Source organism: Lagenorhynchus albirostris, chromosome 2, assembly GCF_949774975.1.
Source record: "Lagenorhynchus albirostris chromosome 2, mLagAlb1.1, whole genome shotgun sequence".
NCBI lineage: Eukaryota > Metazoa > Chordata > Mammalia > Artiodactyla > Delphinidae > Lagenorhynchus > Lagenorhynchus albirostris.
Window position 1 is genome coordinate 12,094,946 of NC_083096.1, and position 18,947 is coordinate 12,113,892.

The following is an 18,947-nucleotide window of genomic DNA, read 5'->3' on the forward strand; positions in this document are numbered from 1 at the left end:
CCCATTAGAATTGGCAAACTTGCTGTAATTAGCAACCTGGTATAAATGTTTACAGAAGTGATCTAGATGCAGGATTTATTATTTAAATTTTAATAAAGAGAAAGGTATAGAAATTACTCATGATAGACATTAGGTAAGCCAAATTATATTCTCACCTTTGCAGAAATGCTGACATTGTGATTATTTTCAAATATAAATTGATCAGTATTCACATGAAGTGATTTTTATTGCAAATATCTACAAAGATTACATGAATAGTATTAATTTTTTGGTCTTTGGGTCAATAAAAATAAGAGTATGATAATATTATAGATCTTGATGTATTTCTCTTTTATAGTGCTAACATAAAATACTGTTGGTTGCTCTTGATGAAATTCTAAATATCAGGGTGTATTGCCGGACTATGGGTAAGTAAAATACTTTTATGCCCTTCATCTCTTATCTTTTTGAAAGATTATCAGTCTCTTAGAGAAGATTTTCACCTTATACTGAATTATAATTTATTGTTCTTGATAACCTGTTTCTACTTTTAGAAGGCAGAAGTCAATGCTTTATAAAATGTAAAATATAAATAAATGCATAGAATAACATAAAGCATTGTCTCTACATGAACTTTAACAGGGTTCAAAAGACTTCAATAAAGTATATGCAAATATATTTTTCAATTCAATATACAAACTTTTTATTTGGTATGTTCTCCCAAAGAACAGATGTTCTTTAGAAAGAATAAATATTTACAGAAATCTCATTGATTTCTTGAGAAGAACTAATCCACATGAATAATATTTGCAGGAAAATTTTGAAAAATTTTACCTTTTATGTTACTTTGAACTAAACCACATTAAAAATAATATACCTAAGAGCAATGCTTACAAATAGATTTTTAGAATTATTTAACTTGCACATAGATTTATAATTTTTAGGAGCAAATAAAAATCTAATTTACTAAATTAAAATCCTATAATTTTAGAAGGTAGTCTAAATATTATGTAAATATAACCATGATAAATCTATTGTTTCCTATTCCATTTGATTTGCTGAATCAACTATACCAATTACTATTTTATAGTGTTTTATCAACAAGAAAACATATTCACAGGAATGAATCACAACATCCTTGGAAAGTATTATGTTTCTCATAATAATGATCATAGGACTAATGTTCAAACAGGTTAAAGGACTTGTAGTTAAGAAGTAACATTAAGACTATAACAATATTTCAGAACCCATATTCTAATAATCTAATAATCAGACAATGGTACTTCTCTATTCAGGGTACCTTAACAACAATAACAAAAGAATTGGTATAAAAATGACACAACTCAAATTCTGGATCCATCCCATAAAAGCTATCTTGCACACAACACTTCTTTATAACTTCACTTCTTCATCTACAAAATAGAGAAGAGTGTCTCTCACATGATGTTGTTCTGATAATTAAAAAGGATAGAGAAGGGCTTCCCTGGTGGCGCAGTGGTTGAGAGTCCACCTGCCGATGCAGGGGACGTGGGTTCGTGTCCCGGTCTGGTAGTATCCCACATGCCGCGGAGCGACTGGGCCCGTGAGCCATGACCACTGAGCCTGCGTGTCCAGAGCCTGTGCTCCGCAACGGGAGAGGCCACAGCAGTGAGAGGCCCGCGTACCGCGAGGAAAAAAAAAAAGGATAAGTATCGTGATTACGCTTTTCATACCTTTGTACTAATCCTTAGCACCACTTGATGCAAAGTCAGATTTACCATTCCTATAAGGAAATTTAAAATCAGAAACTATAACTAATTTTGCCAAAGTGTTATAGCTAAATTTTTATCCCATCAATTTCAAATAGAGTTTCACTGTATTATACTTCTAAAAAATTTATCACATCAAAATTGGCATTCTGTAGTTATCTAATGAATATTTGTTTCTTTGTCTTTGTGAGCTATTTTCTATATAACAATTGTTTATCTTTATGTAGCAAATTGCTACCATCAATGTTTACAGTGATTATCAAAGGTACAGAGAGGAGGGGAGACTTATTTAAGCTCCAGCAAGGACTTAAGCCTCCTAGACTTCCTTATCTCTTTCTACCAAAGTACTTTATTCTTTTTTGTTGGTGAAGTTATTCCTCTCTTTAAGGAGGTTTTTAAAATATCACTCTGCAATTTTAAGAAATATCAAATAATGCTCTACTTTTGAATTAACAATTTTCTGCTCCCTGAGAGCAATATCTCAAAAAGGGACATTGAATGGGGAAGTTCCTGGTCTGATACAACAGAGATTGTAGATCTCTAAATTATCCCTAAGCTGTGTAATTGGAATTCTGAAGTCCAGAGAAAGGAGAAATGTTCATAGAAGGATTAGGGCAGTCCTCACCATTAGGATAAAGTCAATTCTGCTGCTATATAATTAAAAATATATTTGAAATGATACAGATAATCTGTACCCTGTCCCCAGGTGCTGTTCTATCAATGTCAAAAAGTTATCACTGGGCCAGTTCATACTAAAGGCCAGACAAACACAAGAATAAATCTCTAAAGCAATAAGAACAATTAAATAATTTGTATGTTTCAAAATATCTAAATATTCACCATCATGTACAAAGATTCTAAATTTCTAGAGTGTTTAATTATCATATAGATCCAAGTTAGTCACTGACTATTTATTGATAAAATAAATGTTGGATCAGTTGTAGGTTGAACATCAAGTAACCTCACATTTGAAAATATTCTGTCAGTAACAACAGTGTGTAAAGCTTGATGAAACTCTCTGCCAGAGAAACTTTTAGTGGACTGTTCAAAATTAGCAAAGACAATTATTCAGGGTTTCTGGAGATTTTATAAAGGGCTTAATAAATTGAGAAGCAGTTATGGCACAAAGTCTACAGATTTTTTTTTTTTTTTTTGGTGGTATGCGGGCATCTCACTCTTGTGGCCTCTCCCGTTGTGGGGCACAGGCTCCGGACGCGCAGGCTCGGTGGCCTTGGCTCACGGGCCTAGCCGCTCTGCGGCATGTGGGATCTTCCCGGACCGGGGCACGAACCCGTGTTCCCTGCATCGTCAGGCGGACTCTCAACCACTGCGCCACCAGGGAAGCCCTACAGAGATATTTAACAACATTGGAAGGCCATGGACTTCAAGCTCTGGGCTACAACATTCTCCTGTGAAGAACCCTTCCAGTGTGTTGGCAAAGGCATATCTATTATCGACTCCCTCCAGCTCTCTGGTGCAAAAGAGCTCTTTTGGGTAGATTTGGCATCCACTGAACATGAATATCCCATCTCCCAGACTATGTGGTCTGGGAGACATATATTGAGGACGATGGGTTGTGGAAGCTAGGTAGAGCATAAGCTCTACCTACTCCTCAAGTACATATACACACAGCTCCTTCTCTACAGGGAGGATCTGGGTTGGGGAGGACACAGTGAAGAACAAAACCTCCATCTCTCCCATCCCTAGCTCCTGCTCATGGAACAGAAGTTCTGCCCTGTCCAGGGAGAGCCAGTGCAAGCCTTGAAAATTGGAAATCCCCTGGCCCTGCCTGAAGGGCCTAAATGTATGTGCATTACACTGTGGCACAATTAATGATTCAGGGATTTGCTGAAAGCAGTAAAGCAATCAGTTAAGAACCAGTGAAGACTAACAGTGGTACTAGTGTGATATAATAGAGGCATACCCAGCAGAAGTTTAACAAGAAAATCAGGGAAAGATCCAGTGAGAGAGGACTGTGCTAAAACCACCATCCATCCTATGTGGTCCAGAAGACTGTGATCATGCTGAAGACACTGCCCTCTAGGGGAGACCTTCAAGACAGCGGAGGAGTAAGACGCGGAGATCACCTTCCTCCCCACAAATACATCAGAAATACAACTACATGTGGAACAGCTCCTACAGAACACCTACTGAGCGCTGGCAGAAGACCTCAGACTTCCCGAAAGGCAAGAAACTCCCCACGTACCTGGGTAGGGCAAAGGAAGAAAGAAAAAACAGAGACAAAAGAGTAGGGACGGGACCTGCACCTCGGGGAGGGAACTGTGAAGGAGGAAAAGTTTCCACACACTAGGAAGCCCCTTCACTGGCGGAGATGGAAGTGGTGGAGGGGAAGCTTCGGAGCCACGGAGGAGAGCACAGCAGCAGGGGTGCGGAGGGCAAAGCAGAGAGGTTCCCGCACAGAGGATCGGTGCCGACCAGCACTCACCAGCCCGAGAGGCTTATCTGCTCACCTGCCGGGGTGGGCGGGGCTGGGAGCTGAGGCTCAGGCTTCGGAGGTCAGATCCCAGGGAGATGACAGGGGTTGGCTGTGTGAACACTGCCTGAAGGGGGCTAGTGTGCCACAGTTAGCCAGGAGGGAGTCTGGGGAAAAGTCTGGACCTGCCTAAGAGACAAGAGATCATTGTTTTCGGGTGCGAGAGGAGAGGGGATTCAGAGAACCGTCTAAACGAGCTCCAGAGATGGGCGCAAGTCGCGGCTATCAGCACGGACCCGAGACGGGCATGAAACGCTAAGACTGCTGCTGCAGCCACCAAAAGGCCTGTGTGCGAGCACAGGGCACTATCCACAAACCCTCCCGGGAGCCTGTGCCGCCCGCCACTGCCAGGGTCCTGCGATCCAGGGACAACTTCCCCGGGAGAACACATGGTGCGCCTCAGGCTGTTGCAACGTCACGCCTGCCTCTGCTGTCACAGGCTCACCCCGCATCCCATACCCCTCCCTCCCCCTGGCCTGAGAGAACCAGAGCCCCCTAATTACCGGCTACTTTAACCCTGTCCTGTCTGGAAGGGAACAGCAACCCTCAGGTGACCCACATGCAGAGACAGGGCCCATCCAAAGCTGAACCCCAGGAGCAGTGCGAACAAAGAAGAGAAAGGAAACTTTCTCCCAGCAGCCCCAGGAGCAGCAGATTAAATCTCCACAATCAATTTGATGTACCCTGCATCTGTGGAATCCCTGAATAGACAACGAATTATCCCAAAATTGAGGCAGTGGACTTTGGGAGTAACTGTAGACTTGGCGTTTGCTGTATGCAACTGACTGGTTTCTGATTTTATGTTTATCTTAGTTTAGTATTCAGAGTTTATTATCATTGGTAGATTTGTTCATTGATTTGTTGCTCTCTTCTTTTTTCCTTAATCTATAGACTTTTTTTTTCCTTTTTCACCTTTTGTGAGTGTGTACGTGTATGCTTCTTTCTGTGATTTTGTATGTATAGCTTTGCTTTTACCATGTGTCCTAGGGTTCTGTCTGTACTTTTTTTTTTTTTTAGTATAGTTTTTAGTGCTTGATATCATTGGTGGATTTGTTTTTTGGTTTGGTTGCTCTCTTCTTTCTTTCATTCTTCTTTCTTTATTACTTTTTAATATTTTTACTATTAATGATTTTTTAATTCTTTATTTTAATAACTTCATTTCTTTTTATTCTATTTTTTCTCTCTTTCTTTCTTTTTTCTCCCTTCTCTTCTGAGCCGTGTGGCTAACAGGGTCTTGGTGCTCCTGCCAGGTGTCAGGCCTGTGCCTCTGAGGTGGGAGAGCCAAGTTCAGGACATTGGTCCATCAGAGACCTCCTGGTTCCACATAATATCAAATGGCGAAAGCTCTCCCAGAGATCTCCATCTCAACGCTAAGACACAGCTCCACTCAATGACCAGCAAGCTACACTGCTAGACACCCTATGCCACACTACTAGCAAGACAGGAACACAACCCCACCCATTAGCAGAGAGGCTGCCTAAAATCATAATAAGGTCACAAACACCCCAAAACACACCAGAGGATGCAGTCCTGAACACCTGAAAGACAAGATCCAGCCTCATCCACCAGAACACAGGCACCAGTCCCCTCCACCAGGAAGCCTACAGAGCCCACTGAACCAACCTTAGCCACTGGGAGCAGACACCAAAAACAACGGGAACTATGAACCTGCAGCCTTCGAAAAGGAAACCCCAAACACAGTAAGTTAAGCAAAATGAGAAGATAGAGAAATACGCAGCAGATGAAGAAGCAAGATAAAAACCCACCAGACCTAACAAATGAAGAGGAAATAGGCAGTCTACCTGAAAAAGAATTCAGAACAATGATAGTAAAGAAGATCCAACATCTTGGAAAAAGAATGGAGAAAATACAAGAAACGTTTAACAAGGACCTAGAAGAACTAAAGAGCAAAAAACCAATGATGAATAAATGAAATTAAAACTCCTCTAGAAGGAATCAATAGCAGAATAACTGAGGCAGAAGAACAGATAAGTGACCTGGAATATAAAATAGTGGAAATAACTACTGCAGAGCAGAATAAAGAAAAATCAAAAGAATTGAGGATAGTCTCAGAGACCTCTTGGACAACATTAAATGCACCAACATTTGAATTATAGGGGGTCACAGAAGAAGAGAAAAAGAAAGGGGCTGAGAAAAATTTTAAGAGATAATAGTTGAAAACTTCCCTAATATGGGAAAGGAAATGGTTAATCAAGTCCAGGAAGTGCAGAGAGTCACATACATGATAAATCCAAGGAGAAACATGCCAAGACACATATTAATCAAACTATCAAAAATTAAATACAAAGAAAAAATATTAAAAGCAGCAAGGGAAAAAAAACAAATAATATACAAGGGAATCCCCATAAGGTTAACAACTAAACTTTCAGCAGAAACTCTGTGAGCCAGAAGGGAATGGAAAGGCATATTTAAAGTAATGAAAGGGAAAAACCTATAACCAAGATGACTCTACTCAGCAAAGATCTCATTCAGATTCGACAGAGAAATTAAAACCTTTACAGACAAGCAAAAGCTAAGAGAATTCAGCACCACCAAACCAGCTTTACAACAAATGCTAAAGGAACTTCGCTAGCAGGAACTTCGCTAGCAGGAAGCACAAGAGAAGGAAACGACCTAGAATAAGAAACCCAAAACAATTAAGAAAATGGTAACAGGAACATATATACCGATGATTGCCTTAAATATAAATGGATTAAATGCTCCAACCAAAAGACATAGACTGGCTGAATGGATACAAAAGAAAGACTCATATAAATGCTGTCTACAAGAGACCCACTTCAGACCTAGGGACACATACAGACTGAAAGTGAGGGGATGGAAAAAGATATCCCATGCAAATGGAAATCAAAAGAAAGCTGGAGTAGCAATTCTCATATCACACCAAATAGACTTTAAAATAAAGACTATTACAAGAGACAAAGAAGGACACTACATAATGATCAAGGGATCAATCCAAGAAGAAGATAATTGTAAATATTTATGCACCCAATATAGGAGCACCTCAATACCTAAGGCAAATTCTAACAACCATAAAAGGGGAAATCAACAGTAACACAATCATAGTTGGGTACTTTAACACCCCATTTTCACCAATGGACAGATCATCCAAAATGAAAATAAATAAGGAAACACTAGCTTTAAATGATACATTAAAGAAGATGGACTTACTTAATATTTATAGGACATTCCATCCAAAAACAACAGAATACACTTTCTTCTCAAGTGCTCATGGAACATTCTCCAGGATAGGTCATATCTTGGGTCACAAATCAAGCACTGGTAAATTTAAGAAAACTGAAATTGTATCAAGTATCTTTTCTGACCACAAGGCTATGAGACTAGATATCAATTATGGAAAAAATCTGTAAAAAATATAAACACATGAAGGCTAAACGATACACTACTAAATAACCAAGAGATCACTGAAGAAATCAAAGAGGAAATTTAAAAATACCAAGTGGCAAATGACAATGAAAACATGATGACCCAAAACCTAAGGGATGCAGCAAAAGCAGTTCTAAGCACGAAGTTTACAGCAATACAATCCTACCTCAAGAAACAAGAATCACCTCAAATAAACAACCTAACCTTACACCAAAAGCAATTAGAGAAAGAGGAACAAAAACTCCAACAAGTTAGCAGAAGGAAAGGAATCACAAAGATCAGATCAGAAATAAATGAAAAAGAAATGAAGGAATGATAGCAAAGATCAATAAAACTAAAAGATGGATCTTTGAGAAGGTAAACAAAATTGATAAACCATTAGCCAGACTCATCAAGAAAACAAGGGAGAAGACTCAAATCAACAGAATTAGAAATGAAAAAGGAGAAGTAAAAACTGACACAGCAGAAATACAGAGGATCATGAGAGATTACTACAAGCAACTCTATGCCAATAAAATGGACAACCTGGAAGAAATGGACAAATTCTTAGAAATGCACAACCTTCCGAGACTGAACCAGGAAGAAACAGAAAATATGAACAGACCAATCACAAGCACTGAAATTGAAAGTGTGATTAAAAATCTTCCAACAAACAAAAGCCCAGGACCAGATGGATTTACAGGCAAATTCTATCAAACATTTAGAGAAGAGCTAACATCTATCCTTCTCAAACTCTTCCAAAATATAGCAGAGGGAGGAGCACTCCCAAACCCATTCTACGAGGCCACCATCACCCTGATACCAAAACCAGACAAAGATGTCACAAAGAAAAAAACGACAGGCCAATATCACTGATGAACATAAAGGCAAAACTCCTCAACAAAATACCAGCAAACAGAATGCAACAGCACATTAAAGGAGTCATACACTATGCTGAAGTGCGGTTTATACCAGGAATGCCAGGATTCTTCAATATATGCAAATCAATCAATGTGATACACCATAATAAACTGAAGGAGGAAAACCATATGATCATCTCAATTGACACAGAAAAATCTTCTGACTAAATTCAACACCCATTTATGATAAAACCCTCCAGAAAGTAGGCATAGAGGGAACTTACTTCAACAAAATAAAGGCCATATATGACAAACCCACAGCCAACATTGTCCTCAATGGTGAAAAACTGAAACAATTTCCTCTAAGATCAGGAACAAGACAAGGTTGACCACTCTCATCACTATTATTCAACATAATTTTGGAAGTTTTAGCCACAGAAATCAGAGAAGGAAAAGAAATAAAAGGAATCCAAATCAGAAAAGAAGTAGAGCTGTCACTGTTTGCCAATGACATGATCCTGTACATACAGAATCCTAAAGATGCTACTAGGAAACTACTAGAGCTAATCAATGAATTTGGTATAAAGTAGCAGGATACATAATTAATGCACAGAAATCTCTTGCATTCCTATACACTAATGATGAAAAATCTGAAAGAGAAATTAAGGAAACACTACCATTTACCATTTCAACAAAAAGAATAAAATACCTAGGAATAAACCTAACTAAGGAGACAAAAGACCTATATGCAGAAAACTATAAGACACTGATGAAAGAAATTAAAGATGATACAAACAGATGGAGAGATATACCATGTTCTTGGATGGGAAGAATCAACATTGTGAAAATGACTATACTACCCCAAGCAATCTACAGATTCGATGCAATCCCCTATCAAACAACCAATGGCATTTTTCACAGAACTAGAACCAAAAATTTCACAATTTGTATGAAACCACAAAAGACCCTGAAATGCCAAAGCGATCTTGAGAAAGAAAAATGGTGCTGGAAGAATCAGGCTCCCTGACTTCAGAATATATTACAAAGCTACAGTAATCAATAAGTATGGTACTGGCAGAAAAACAGAAATATAGATCAATGGAAGAGGAGAGAAAGCCCAGAGATAAACCCACACACATATGTTCACCTTATCTTTGACAAAGGAGGTAAGACTATACAATGGAGAAAAGACAGCCTCTTCAATAAGTGATGCTGGGAAAACTGGACAGCTACATGTAAAAGAATGAAATTAGAACACTCCCTAACACCGTATACAAAAGTAAACTCAAAATGGATTAAAGACCTAAATGTAAGGCCAGACACTATAAAACTCTTAGAGGAAAACATAGGTAGAACACTCTACGACATAAATCACAGGAAGATCCTTTTTGACCCACCTCCTAGAGAAATGGAAATAAAAACAAAAATAAACAAATGGGACTTAATGAAACTCAAGAGCTTCTGCACAGCAAAGGAAACTATAAACAAGACAAAAAAACAACCTTCAGAATGGAAGAATATATTTGCAAACGAAGCAACTGATTAATCTCCACAACATATAAGCAGCTCATGCAGCTCAATATCAAAAAAAAAAAAAAAAACAACCCAATCCAAAAATGGGCAGAAGACCTAAACAGACATTTCTCCAAAGAAGACATCCAGATTGCCAGCAAACACATGAAAGGATGCTCAACATCACTAATCATTAGAGAAATGCAAATCAAAACTACAATGAGATACTACCTCACCCCATTCAGAATGGCCATCATCAAAAAATCTACAAACAATGATGCTGGAGAGGGTGTGGAGAAAGGGGAACCCTCTTGCACTGTTGGTGGGAATGTAAATTGATACAGCCACTATCGAGAACAGTTTAGAGGTTCCTTAAAAGACTAAAAATAAAACTACCATATGACCCAGCAATCCCACTACTGGGCATATACCTGAGAAAACCATAATTCAAAAAGAGTCATGTACCACAATGTTCACTGCAGCACTATTTACAATAGGCAGGACATGGAAGCAACCTAAGTGTCCATCAACAGATGAATGGATAAAGAAGATGTGGTATATAAACACAAAAGTAATATTACTCAGCCATAAAAAGAAATGAAATTGAGTTATTTGTAGTGAGGTGGATGGACCTAGAGTCTGTCATACAGAGTGAAGTAAATCAGAAAGAGAAAACAAATACCATATGGTAACACATATATATGGAATCTAAAAAAAAAAAAAAGGTTCTGTAGAACGTGGGGACAGGACAGGAATAAAGACGCAGATGTAGAGAATGGACTTGAGGATGTGGAGGGGATGGGGTAGCTGGGACAAAGTGAGAGAGTGGCATGGACTTATATATACTACCAAATGTAAAATAGATAGCTAGTGGGAAGCAGCTGCATAGCATAGGGCGATCACCTGGGTGCTTTTTGACCACCTAGAGGGGTGGGATAGGGAGGGTGGGAAGGAGGCAAAAGAGGGAGGAGATATGGTGATATATGTATGTATATAGCTGATTCACTTTGTTATAGAGCAGAAACTAACACACCATTATAAAGCAATTATACTCCAATAAAGATGTTAAAAAAAATCTTGTGTACACAGCATTGCAGTATAAGCAGGGCTTCCCATGTGAATGTGTTTCATTATTCATGCCTTCACTAGATCTCTCTTATTTCACGTTGTTATTTCTCCTATTAGAAGTTATAAAGATTGTACCATGTCAAATAAAGTTTATTAATTAAATCTATTTTAATTCTAAATGTTTTTGCCATAAAACATCATTGAATGAAAACAGTAAAGGGAAAAATATTCAAAATTAAATCAACAATGACAAATTGAAATAATTCCAGTAACAGTTTAATAATCCTCTCTTAGAAGTAACTAATTAGAGATAAATCCTTTCTTTCACAATTGTTCCATTTAAGATAATTTTGCACAACTTGAATTTTATGTGAAGCAAAAACAAATAAAGAGACCTCTAAACGTGTTTTTGTGTGTGTGTGTGTAATAAACAAGCTGTGCTACCGACTTGCAGTCTCCTACTTACCCCAAGTTAAAGACATAAGCCTTATTTCCATAGACTTCAATCCTAGTTAACCTATTTTCTTATTAAAAATGAGGTCCTAACAGGCACTTTTCTCAAGCAATCTGGTTTCATCCATATGTAAACTTTTATAGCACACAATTGTGTTAATTATGTATTTTTTTCCCAAACCACTTCAGTTCACTTGGCTGCTATTTTACATAAACAATGCAATGAATATTGCCTCCAGTCTCAGTCTTACCAGTGCAAAATTCGTGTTAAGATGACTCTGTCTGGCTTTGCTTGCATCATCAGACATTTTTACTCTTATACTTCATCGATATTGTCAGTGCTTGGCTCTCTTTGAAGCCTCTAGGATTTGGATGTCTACAAAAATAACAGACATCTGAAAGCAACATTTTCCTCAACTTATGGTTGCTGCTGATGTCCAAATTTATTTGTACCTAGTAAAAATTACCCTCCCACTACACTTTTTGTCTCTCTCTCTCTCTCTCTCTCTCTCTCTCTCTCTCTCTATATATATATATATATATACTCATAAATATATACATTTATTTTGCATATATATATATTATTTTTAAGAGTAGTTTTAGGTTCACAGAAAAATTGAGGGGAAGATACTGGTATTTCCCATATACCCCCTCCTTCCCCACACATGTAGAGCCTCCCTCATTATCAACATCCCCCACCAGAGTGATATACTGTTACAGTTGACGAACCTACGTACACATCATAATCACTCAAAATCCTTGGTTTACATTAGGGTTCACTCTTGGTGCTGTACGTTCTATGGTTTTGAACAAGTGTACAGTGACATGTATCCATCATTATAGTATCGTAGGAAATATTTTCTCTGCCTCAATATATTTTGTAAATTGTCCACTTATCTAAAATGTTTTATATATTTTTTAAAAAAATTTTTATTTTTGGCTGTGTTGGGTCTTCATTGCTGTTGTGTGGGCTTTCTCTAATTGATACGAGCAGGGGCTACTCTTCATTGTGGTGCACGGGCTTCTCATTGCGGTGGCTTCTCTTGTTGCGGAGCACAGGCTCTAGGCATGCGGGCTTCAGTAGTTGTGGCTCGCAGGCTCTAGAGCACAGGCTCAGTAGTTGTGGCACATGGGCTTGGTTGCTCCATGGCATGTGGGATCTTCCCAGACCAGGGCTCGAACCTGTATCCCCTGCATTGGCAGTCGTATTCATTTTTTTTTAACATCTTTATTGGAGTATAATTGCTTTACAGTGGTGTGTTAGTTTCTGCTTTATAACAAAGTGAATCAGCCATACATATACATATGTCCCCATATCTCCTCCCACTTGCATCTCCCTCCCACCCTCCCTATCCCACCCCTCTAGGCGGTCACAAAGCACCGAGCTGATCTCCCTGTGCTATGTGGCTGCTTCCCACTAGCTATCGATTTTACATTTGCTAGTGTATATATGTCCATGCCACTCTCTCACTTCATCCCAGCTTACCCTATCCCCTCCCTGTGTCCTCAAGTGCATTCTCTACATCTGCGTCTTTATTCCTGTCCTGCCCCTAGGTTCTTCAGAACCTTTTTTTTTTTTTTTTAAGATTCCATATATATGTGTTAGCATACGGTATTTGTTTTTCTCTTTCTGATTTACTTCACTCTGTATGACAGACTCTAGGTCCATCCACCTCACTACAAATAACTCAATTTCGTTTCTTTTATGGCTGAGTAATATTCCATTGTATATATGTGCCACATCTTCTTTATCCATTCATCTGTTGATGGACACTTAGGTTGCTTCCATGTCCTGGCTACTGTAAATAGAGCTGCAATGAACACTGTGGTACATGACTCTCTTTGAATTATGGTTTTCTCAGGATATATGGCAGGTGTATTCTTAACCACTGAGCCACCAGGGAAGCCCCATGTTTTATATTCTTAACAAAACACTTTGTTTAAAGTCAACTTTTAAAATCATAGAATATCACATTTCTGGGTTTCCATTAATTAACTTCTAATTCATCTATGAGCCTAAACTACTAGTTTGTCAGGATAATTAGTGTCAGCATCATTTGCTTTTCTTCAGCCTCTGTAAGGTTTCTTAAGAATCTAGGAGCACTCTGAGTTCCAGAAAATGTAAGAGAATTTCAATTATCTTTCTATCATAGTGGCCTTTAATAATGTCATTGTTGAAGACTATACAATTCCTCAATTATCTGGGTCACTCAATTCTTTGTCATATGTAGTGTGTGAGAAGTTTTATTAAACATGAAAGCCCTATGCCTAGAACTGATCCTTCCCCATACACCCAGGAGTCACATCAGAGGTCTTATCCATTCCTCTCTGCTGTCCTCAAAGGAATGTTCCCATCTGCCTTTTCCTTTTCTTCCTAGACACCCAATACAATCTGTTCTTGAGAAACATCCTTGGACTTTATGTAATCTTTATTGTGCCACAGCTTTCCTGAGACAAGACAGAACAAAGTCTGGCTATCCATTTAAAACAGAAGGAGGCAAACTATTTAAAAAATTAATAATCAATTGGCTCATATATCAATAAATTGTACCACCACTGCTATTCAATTTAGTGTTCTACAACCAAGGAAGCAACTGTATTATCCTGCAGAATGCTGATTCTCTCTAGGAAATGTTATTAATGCCAGCATCTATAGTTATGGCAAAAGATACTTCACTATTCCTTTCTGTATTGTTGTTTGAAGCGTATTCATTTTAGATCACTCACTTAAAATTAACGATCCACAAATAGGAGAAACAAAATAAGCAGCCTGTTTGTGGTGAACAATTGTTTTGGTTTTCTTATATTGATTTTTATATTGATTTTCTTATATTGATTTTCTTAGTATTGATTTTTCCTTCAGATGTATACTAATATGTTGTATCTGTTTCATAATTGGAATGAAGTAACTTATTCTTTCAACCATTTATCTCACTCTCTATAGATCAGCAGTTAGATAGATATAGATACAGATATAACAAAAATAAAAGCAAACATATAATTTATACCCGGCACCGTACTAAGCTTTGGGGTAAAAAGGCCCTCTTAGAGCTTATATTTTAATGAACACTAAGTTAGAAGGATCTGTATGCTCTTCTTTACATCAATGTGTGAGAATCCTGCAAGGAAATCTGTTTATGTGGGTATTAGAAACTGTTATATATAAATACAATTGTTATATAGACTATAAATACATGCATTTCATGGACAAATATGACAGGAATGGTACATTAAACTCAGTCATAGTTCTTTTCTTGCAGGACTACTCCATGATGCTAACGTGAATGATGAATCTCTTGCAGAGGATATAGTCTACATAGCATTTCCAAACTTACTGGCTACAGAGTATTTCCATCACAGAACATTTCATTACAATCTGAAATGTCTGAACTTTAAAATTTCATGTACTTCTTAAAAATCATTTCTTTTCCTATATCTATGAACTTTTTAGTATACTGTTATTTGATTGGCTTTCATTTTTAATAATCTCTTAGTAACATAGATTTTATAGGCAAAGCCTCATGAAATGTATAATCCCCTAAAAAATATCTTTCAAAACTAAGGTGGATAGATTTAACATATTGATAGAGAATATAATAATATATGGGTAAGTCTTTGTTTGCATCTTTGAATCCAACATATCTTTTCTACTCAATATAATTTAATCTTGCTCCTTAGTCCAATTTACAAATTTAAAATCTTTGACTTTTCCCTTTCTGTGCTACCCAGACAGCGGTCTGTAAGGCATTGTTCTGGGTTCCAGCATAACTTAAAGAGAAACTTCACAATGCCCTGAGCCTTTAATGTCCTGCAAATGAAGGAGGATGTCCTCAAACCTTGCAGCAAGAACCCACTTATGTGGCACCAACCTTGACTTCCAAATGGGACAGTTATCTAAGAAGGAAAAGTAATGGCATTACCTCTAAATCTGAAGAGAACCTGGGAGAAGCTTCTGCTGTCCGCTCCTGCCATCACTGCCGTTGAAAACCTGGCGGATGTCAGTATCATAACCTCCAGGAAGACCAGCCAGAGAGCTGTGCCGAGGTTTGCTGCTGCCATGGGCGCCACTCCTACTGCTGGTCACCTCGTTCCTGGAACCTCACTCACCGGAGCCCGGCAGGCTTCCGGGAGCCGCGACTCGTGGTGGTTCCCGACACCAGGCCTGACCACCGGCATGAGAGGCATCTTCTGTGAACCTGCCTACCACTGCTCCGTGTAACACAAACCAGTCTCTGGGCTCTGTGTACACCGCCATCTGTGCAACAACCGGGAGCTCGCTCTGCGGGTCTGACGTGATTTACGGACGCTGACCCGGGAAGTTCTGCGCATGTGCGGTTCCCTCTCCCGTGAGCACCTGCGGGAGTCCCGCCTACTCTCGACTTGTGCGAAGATCCTCAACAGGTGTTTGTAAAGGAAGGGCAGGCCTCAGCTGAGAAGGCTGTGAGCAAGGAGGAATTCAGAGTGAACGGACTGCTCCAGCTCCTGAATTTACTGCTGCTCAACCCGAGGTGGCAGCCTGGTCTGAAGGCGGCAGGCGCCCTCTGTGCCTGCCCATTAGTTCCCCACTGAGAACCACAGTGCACAGCGGTCAGTGAAGATGCCACTGAAGATGGGCTGCAGCTGCCACTGCTCAGGCCACGGAATGGGAGGAGCAACCGCTGAGTGGTCCGCAGCTGTTCTTCTGCAGACTCTTAAAAAGGAAATAGGGGGCTTCCCTGGTGGCGCAGTGGTTGAGAGTCCGCCTGCCGATGCTGGCAACATGGATTCGTGCCCCAGTCCGCGAAAATTCCACATGCCGCGGAGCGGCTGGGCCCGTGAGCCATGGCAGCTGAGCCTGCGCGTCCGGAGCCTGTGCTCCGCAACCGGAGAGGCCACAGCAGTCACAGGCCCGCGTACCCAAAGAAAAAAAGAAAAAGGAAATAGGGTGACAGAAAATAAAATTTCCAAAGTAAGATGAGATAAAATAAAATAAATCTCTGACTTTTGATTGGAGTGATGAGTCCATTTATACTTGATATAGTCATTAATTGGCTTTATGACTGCCATTTGTTTTTTATGTCTGTTGTCTTTGTTGCTCCTTTATTCTTCCTTAACTCATTTCATGTAAAACCAAATTTTTAGTATTCATTTTAATTCCTCTGTTGATTTTCTATTTACTCCAGGATTTATAATATGAATCAATATATTATGATCTACTTCACAATAATACTGTCTTAATTCCAATAAAATATTGCAACTTTTCTCTATTACTGCTCCGTATCCATTTTCCTCTTTTGTTCTATTTTGCCATATAATTTACAAATTATTATATGAAGTGAAATGAGTCTGACAAAGAAAGACAAATACTGTATGATCTTTGTCATATATGGAATCTACATATATTTATATTTATATAGATTGTTGCCAGAGGTGGTGGGTAGGGGTTGGAATAAATGGGTGAACTTTTTTTTTAGTTTAAATAAATTGAATTAAAAAATGACATCTGTGTATATTACAAACCTAAAAACAGATTATAATTATTGCTTTATGTAATCTTATGTCTTTTAATAAAATTGAGGAGAAACATTATATATATAGTCTATATTTACTGACAGATGTACCATTCCAGTGCTTTTCATTTCTTCTTGTGGATTTGAGTTAGTTGATCATTCTGGCTAGAGATTTTTCAGTTTCGTTGATCTTTTAAAAAAAACAGTTCCCTTTTAATTGATTTTTCCTATTATTTCTCTTTACTATTTCATCTTTTCTGCTTTTATCTTTATTATTTCCTCTCTTCTGTTTGCTTTGGGTTTATTTACCCCCCTTTTTTATTGTTGCTTAACATGGAATATTACGTAGCTGATTTGAGACCTTACTTCCTTCTAAAGACAAGTGTTTAATGCTGTAAAATCCCCATAAGCACTGCTTTATCTGTTTCCCACAAATTGTAATATGTAATGTTTTCATTTTCATTCAATTAAAATATTTTCTAATTTCCCTTATGAATCTCATGAGTTATTTAGAAGTATTATGAGTTATTTAGAAGCATTTGTTTACTTCCAAATATTTGGCTTTTTCCAGATACCTTCCTGTTATCAACAATAATTGCATTGTGCTCAGAAAATAGACTTTGACCATCATCAGTTCTTTCAGATATATTGATTTTTGTTTAATGGCTCAGAAAATGTTCTATTTTGGTTACGTATTCCAAAAGCTTTTTGAAATTTGTATCTTTGCTTTTGTTTGTTGGAGGGATTTATAAATGTCAACTAGGTCAACTTCTGTTTATCAGGTCTTGTATATGTTTACTGTATATCTGCTGTTCTATGGATTTCAGACAGAGAAGTATTAATATATCCAACTACAATTATGGATTTTTCTTTTTACTTTTCAGTTCTATCAGGTTTTGCTTCATGCATTTTGAAGCTTTATTGGGATTATTATGTCTTTTCCCTCATTGACTGCTTTTTTTCTGGTAATATGCCTTGTTCTGAATTCTATTTTTTGATATTACTATAGCCCCTCCAGATTTCTTTGCTTAATATTTACATATTATATTTTTCCATATTATTACATTTAATCTTCCAACATCTTTATATTTGAATTTGGTTTCAATAGACAATATATAGATTGTATCTTTAAAATCCAATTTGACCATCTCTATCACTAATTGGGTCTACAGACTGTTTATATGTAATGCAATTATTTATATATTTGAAGTTAATTACACCAACTTATTTTTCTCTTATTATCGGCTCTTTGTTCCCTTTTTCTTTTTATCATGATAGCTTTTGGGTTGAGTGTTTCTTTTTTATTCCATTCATGCTTCACTGTTTGTCCATTATTTATAGCTGTGAAAAACAGTGGTAAACTTACAACAGGATAAGTATAATTACTCCTTCCATTCCTCTATCCTCTTTTAATTATATATTTTAATTGTGTTTATGTTATTAGCCACTTTATTTTTACTATTTTTCTTTCAGAGAGTCAAATTTCTATAAAAGCAAGTCAAAATAAGAAAAAATGTAGTTATTATTATTTTTTACCATTTCCAGAGATCTTTATTTATTAAACAAATCTAGATTTCTGTCTGATATCATATTGATTTGATATAAAAAGTATTCTTTAATATTTCTTAGATCTACTGGCAGCAATTTCTCTCAGGTTATATTTGTCTGATGAAGTCGTTTTCTTTTTTCTTTGTATGTAATATTTTGCTGCCTCCAAGATTTATTTTTTTATCATTGGTTTTCAGCACTTTGAATATGCTGTATCTTGGTTGTGTGGTGTGATTGAAAATATGATTCTTCTTTACAGCTCTACAGCAAACTTCCTCATTTTCCATAAAGTTCAACCAATCTCAAATTTAATTTTGTTAGCCCAGAAATAATAGAAGTAATAGTAATATAATCAGGTTCTATAGACTGCAGTTAATTTTTATTTAGTATTTTAACATATGTATTGAAGTAA

General features: G+C 37.6%; 1 pseudogene; it reads left to right on the forward strand.

The window, feature by feature from the left end:
- Positions 1-403: 403 nt before the first annotated feature.
- LOC132506885 (small ribosomal subunit protein uS2-like) lies at positions 404-16,093 on the forward strand (annotated as a pseudogene).
- Positions 16,094-18,947: the final 2,854 nt, after the last annotated feature.